The sequence below is a fragment of the Neofelis nebulosa genome, chromosome 4 (assembly GCF_028018385.1).
Source record: "Neofelis nebulosa isolate mNeoNeb1 chromosome 4, mNeoNeb1.pri, whole genome shotgun sequence".
Classification (NCBI taxonomy): Eukaryota; Metazoa; Chordata; class Mammalia; order Carnivora; family Felidae; genus Neofelis; species Neofelis nebulosa.
Genome location: NC_080785.1, coordinates 56014144 through 56020732, shown reverse-complemented (window position 1 = coordinate 56020732; position 6589 = coordinate 56014144). Strand labels below are relative to the sequence as shown.

Here is a 6589-nt window from a genome sequence, read left to right as displayed (position 1 = left end):
ATGGGATCTAGTACCAGTTCTTGGGTTGAAGTTTGATAGTTTCTTGGGAAGACGAAAGCTTAGTAAAACAAGGGGTTTGGATCCATGAAAAATATGGTAATAATAGCAAAAGAAGAAATACTAAATAATGTTACTGATTTATAGTAGACACGAGAAAGGAGCAGATGGTCATTGGGAAAAAAATATGTAGTCATTTTAGTAGATGACTCTTAATATGAATTCTATTTCTTACAACCACAGAACATCTACAAATAAATCTCTAGAAATACCAAAAAATTTCTAGAAATATAAGAAATCCTATAGTAATTTTTTTCTTATAATAAAATTTAGGGTTAAATCTAAAGATAAGCAAAATTTTTCCAGCTCTTACATTGTATTTTAAAGGTTCTGGAGCCCCTTCATTCACAAAAGCAGACACTAAAATAAATACGGTCACTTTTTTTTTTATATTACACTGTAAGTTATAAACCAATTTGGTCTCATTTATTAATATTTAGATAGAGATCATTTTTCAAATCATTTTATTTAAAAAATACTTGTTTTGTTCAACAATTATAGCAACATTTTTCTTAGGAATTGCTTTTAGAATGAAACCATCTGACATGACTAGAACAATGAGGTAATTTTTTAGAATTGAGATTATCTCCACAATGTCTATTACATATTTTTGCAACTCAGCAAATTATTTCATTTCCTTCTCCCTCGTATGGAAATTTAATCTAGGTATTTATTTCATTTTCGGTAACCTATTTGAAGAAAGACTATCCTTCAGTGTACAGTATTACATTATGCATTCAAAACTGATACTATAAATTATGCATTCTAACAAAAAAATTATTAATGGTTTTTGGGGGGGGGCAACCACGAAACCTCAACTGCCAGCAATAGAAAGTAATTTTCTCTGTTGCCCATCAGAAAGGAAAAGAAACCCAGACAGTGTGTTTAAACAGCTACCCGACACTTACTCTTTCACACATGTCACTGTTTACAAAAACAATAGGAAGGTCCCAAAACGAGCTGGAAGTCTAAAGCACAGGCTTTATTTATTTATTTATTTAGCCTTTACTCGTATTGGGATTTTTTTTTCTTTTATTTTTTTTAAGTTTTTATTTAAATTCCAGTTTAAAAATGTGGATGAGGCACCTGGGTGGCTCAGTTGGTTAAACCTCCACCTATTGATTTCAGCTCAGGTTCAGGAGCTCTGCGCAGTCAGTGTGGAGCCTGCTTGGGATTCTTCCCCCCACCCCCACTTCCTCCCTCTCCCATGCCCCCCCCCGCCGCTTTCTCCCAATAAATAAACATTTTTAAAAAAATATAGAATGCTTTACGAATTTGCATGTCACACTTGTGCAGGGGCCACGCTAATCGGTATCTTTCCATTTTTAGTAAATATGCTGCCAAAGCGAGCACAGGCCACCTTTAAACATCAGTAAACAGATACTTTTAAACTATGACTTGGCCCTTGAATGTTTTCCACTGAGGTCCATTTTAACATGCAGTTTGTGACATCAGATGAAAGGAAGTTTTCAATTTACTGTATTATATTGATGACAGAATTTGCCAGCTATTTTCCTCTGCTCTTGTTACTAGTACTCCCCCCAAATGGAGTATTTCATAATTATTAAAATCACTGAATGGAGGCTCTAACAACATTCCATCCTATTTAATATCACCTGAATTAGAGAAGAGGTCCTGTGAACCTTGGGAGGAATCTTTGTGCAGTTGGAACTGTGTTACAGAAAAGGGATTCCACCACTATTATAGGCAGGAGTAGAATGAGTGAGCATCCTGGCCAGGGTCATTCAGAGACATACCAGGTCAACCCAGAAATCCAGATGAGAGCGGAAACCGTGAACTTGTTGAGCCGTCCATCCCTATGGTTCTGTGACTTATCTCCCCCAGCAGCACTTTTCAAAATTAGGAGGATAGGTTCAAAGAGCTGATTATGTTTTTGCAGAAATGGTTCAACAGAACAAAGTCCACTGCAGTGGATGTGGGGTCTTGACTGGGTAGAAAAGAGTGGGGAGTGTGTGATAGATCACAGGATCGAGACTAGAAAAACAAAGCCACTAAGGAGATCCCCTGGGAGAACAGAGGTCCTCCCTCCCCTTCTATCACAGCCGTCGCCATTCAGTACTCCATCTCAAACAGCATAAATCTGGGGGCAAATGTTCAATTTGCAGAACTGTTTTACAGAAAGCTTTTAATTTCTAAAAACATTTTGTATAAAATTCACAGAAAAATTAGTTATACATAGGCAATTCAGTATGGATTAAGATAAATCTTACTATAATTTCTTAGATTTTTGTTCCCAGCAATTACATTACATTTCAAAGTCTCAGAAAAACCAGACTTTATATCAAAACATCGCACCCAGGAGTGCCTGGTTGGAACAGTTAAGCGTCCAACTCTTGATTTGGGCCTCAGGTCATGATCGAGACCCACATCAGGCTCTGTGCTGACAGTGCAGATCCTGCTTGGGATTCTCTCTCTCTCCCTCTCTCTCTGCCCCTCCCCCCTTGCATGCTCTCTCTTTCTCAAAATAAATAAGTAAATTTCAAAAATAAATAAATAAATAAGGGTGCCTGAGTGGTTCAGTTGGCTAAGTGTCTGACTTCAGCTCGGGTCATGAGCTCAGTTTCTGAGTTCAAGCCCCATGTTGGGCTCTGTGCTGAGAGCTCAGAGCCTGCTTCAGATTCTGTCTCCCTCTCTCTCTGCCCCTCCCCTGCTCATGCTCTGTTTTCTCTCTCTCTCTCTCTCAAAAATAATAAAACATTTAATAAATACGTACATATGCACAAAAATAATAAAACATTCCAACCAAAAATATGAGCCTTTTCATACCCTATTTTTCAAATAGAATCCATCCCAATTCTATTACAATTGTAGAGTAACTCATTTGTTTTGCTTTATTTTTATGTGCACGGCAGTATTTCTCAATGTTAAGAATGAAAGTTTATTCATTACAGGATATTCTTATCTGCATTTTTTATCCTTAATACATTGATTCATACTTAAGTTCATACATGAAGGTAATATTCTTAAGACCCATGAATCTGTCCTCTGCCCTTTCTATTTTCCAGATTCTGTCTGATATTGGCCTAGTGTCTCTCCACAGTATGCAACAGGAAAGGATTTATTTTGTTTTGTTCTGAGTATTCAATATTTTTGATATGGTAGAGAATTTCAGGTAGAGTCCTAGCATCACTGGTGAAAATAAAACTGCCTCACAATTTTCTTTAATTTTCCCATATGCTACTAGTAATGAGTGAAACATATTACTTTATACTGGGTTATTTAATCAGTGTAGTGGGTTGAATTGCGTCCCTCCTTCCAAAAAAGATATGTTCAAATCCTTATCCCTAATCCCAGGCATCTGTGAATGTGACCTTATTTATAGAGAAGGTTTTTACAGATATAATCCTTTTAAGATGAAGTTCTCCTGGATTGGGGTAAGCTGTGACCCCAGTGACTGGTGTTTTCACAAGAGAAAATAGAGGTATATTTGGATATGGAGACACAAAGAATGTACACAGGAAAGAAGGCCAAGTAATGATGGAGAAAGAGACTTAAGTGATGCAGCTACAAGCCAAGGAATGTCAATGACTGCCTGCCCCCAGCAGAAGCCAGGGAAAAGACATAGAACAGATTTTCCCCTCACCGCTTCCAGAAGGAACTAATCCTGGCAACACTGTGATTTTGGACTTCTGGCTCCTAAACAATAAGAGAATATATTTCTTTTGTTTTAAGCCACTCATTTTGTTTTGATATGTTATGGCAGCCCTAGTAAATGGGTACATGAAGTATATTTGTAAGATAACCCCAGTTCAGACTCATTTCTGGCAAAAGAAAAGTCAGCATGAGCCATGATTCCCCATGCTTCCAGAAAGCATAAGTGAAAAACCCTCACTAGAGTATCTGGAGAATTCTTTTTGATTATTAGATACCTGAAGATATTGAGCTACCTTTCCTCATAATATACTTTTAATTTTCCCCACCATTACCTGAAGCTACTAATAACTTGAAGAGAAATAGTTATGTGGAAAGTTGGAAGTCAGAATTGTTTGTTGTGGAATTTGGTGTTTCACAGGAGCACACTCAACTCACAATGGAGGTTGTAACTTTTCCTTCTTCAGTTGCTTCCAGATTAATTTCTATTGTGAATGGGAATTGCTTTTTCTATTAAAAATGAACAGGTCCCTCCTGGAGTAATATGGGTATATTAGAAATGTTAAGTTCACAGGAAAAAAAATCTGGTCATATACATACCAAAATGTTAATAGAATTTGGAGGTTTCAGTTTTCTACTTTTTGGGTGTACAAACCTACTTTTTCTACAATGAGTATGAGTTGCTTATATAATCTAAAAAGTTAATAAGGAGTTTGCTTAGTTCATGGCATGACATTTGCATTTTTCTTCGGTCACATGTTTCTCTGACCTTGTGCCCAGAGAAATAAGGCAACAGACCTATAGTCTCCTTGCCCTGAAATTTTTTTCCTACATACACATGTGCACGCAAGTACATGCGTGCACATGCACACACACACACACACACACAAGTAATAGAGGAGTGTTAGCTTTTTCAGCAATGAGATGTAAAGGAGACATAAATCATGGACATATTTGACATTTAACCAATTTAGATTCCTTTCACACCACTTTCAATTTCAAGTGTGTCCTTTGATTCTCCCTTTAGAGAAAACAACCCTGTCTGCTGATCAGAGAACATCTCACCATGGCCACCCCATCCCCACAACTCTTGGAAGCCTGTTCATTCACAACAAAATGTGACTATGTGGCATACTACTCAAGGGGCTACATGTGAAAGCCTTGAGAATAACCCTATTTTCTGGAAACACTCAGCATTTTATTGAGGCTTCAGCATTAAAAAATTTAAGAATGCCCTGTTTAATGGCATTACCAGTTTTAAAAAGCCGGTAGTATTTCTAGGCTTCTCACTAATTTAAGGGCAATCAATACAATTAAAATAGCCTGCAAGGCCCTATATGATCCAGACCTACCTTGCCAGCTGTGCTCCCTTACTCTCTGCATTCCAGGCCTCTCCATGCTCCCTTACTCTCCACAACCCACCCTCAAATGTGCTATGACCTTTCCTGCCACAAACCATTCCCATATACTGTTCCCTCTGCCTGGAATTCTCTTCTTCCCGACCTCTTTACTTAAATAATCCAACCCACCCTTCAGATTTCGTCTAGGTTTTTGTTTCTTCCTCCCTTCCCCCTCCAGACTCTGTCAACCACCCATAACATAATATTCCTCTCCTTCCTAGCCCTACCAAGGATGGAATTTTCTATTTCATTGTATGATTATTTTATTAGTGCCTATCACATCCTCCAGAATGTAAGTTCTCTGAAGGCAGAGATGAAGCTGTGTTTTGTTTTGTTGTTTTGTTTGTTCGCCATGGAGTCCCCAGCTCTTGGGCAGTGCCTGGCACATGGTTAGGCTCTAAATAAATAACAGGGGTACCCGGGTGTGTCAGTTGGTCGAGCATCCGATTCGGGCTCAGGTCATAATCTCGTGGTTCGTGGGTTCAAGCCCCACTGATAGCATGGGGCCTGCTTGGGATTCTCTCTCTCCCTTCCTGTCCTTCTTCCACTCATGCTTTCCCTCTTTCAAAGTAAATAAATAAACTTAAAAAAATACTTAACCATTATATGAATGAATGAATTGGAAGTGCAAACTTTAAAAGTTCTTCAATGGCCTCAGTTCTCAAGAACCTCTCCTTCCGAGTCTGAGAGACACGAAACAGTGTACTCACTGACACACAAATGGAAGGACAACTTTGAAAGCAATGAAGTTTTGTTGTCATCCATAAACCAGTGCTTGACCGTGGTGAGCACTCTTTCCTTTTGAGGTACACTACTAGCTGTTCTCTCATGTATCCAGTTCCCAGCAAGGAATGTCTACCGTTTCTTCTTTATTGTGCATGATGTCTTACACTGTATTGTTCGGTTCAGCTGCATTTGGGGTATATTCATGATAAAAAGGTAGATTCCCCCATCCCTAGGCTATATGTGTTTTTTCACCTACCAACTATCCTCCAGTATTGTGACCAAGTCTCCCAAGATGGTGCCTTTCCAGATTCACCTAGCATATGGGATTTCTAGACTCAGTCCTGTCACTCAGTAAAACTTTGCATGAAGTTTTGATTGCTTTCCAACAGATGGAATGAGGCCAAGAAAATGAGACCAATTGCAGGGTTTCATTCTCTCTCCATTCCTTATCACTTGCAAAGCCAAGTATTCCTGAAATCTTTCCTGTCCTCTGCCTGGAATTGGGATTCTTCAACTGCCCCCACATCGGCACGTCAAGGCTCACACAGGACACTTGATCATGTTGCTGAGTCCCAGAGTTTTTTTTTAATGTTTATTTATGAGAGAGAGAGTGCACACAGGTAAGGAAGGGACAGAGAGAGAGGGAGAGAGAATCCCAAGCAGTCTCCTCATGTTAGCACAGAGCTTGGCGCGGGTCTTGAATTCACAAACCGTGAGATCATGACCTGAGATCATGACCTGAACTAAAATGAGAGAGTCAGGCATTAAATCAACTGAGCCACCCAGGCTCCTCA

General features: G+C 38.9%; 1 non-coding gene across 1 annotated transcript; it reads right to left on the bottom strand.

The window, feature by feature from the left end:
• Positions 1–1308: 1308 nt before the first annotated feature.
• On the bottom strand, positions 1309–1410 carry LOC131511207 (U6 spliceosomal RNA). Its single transcript, XR_009261410.1, has one exon. It is a non-coding gene; the product is annotated as a U6 spliceosomal RNA (small nuclear RNA).
• Between the last annotated feature and the right edge of the window lie 5179 nt (positions 1411–6589).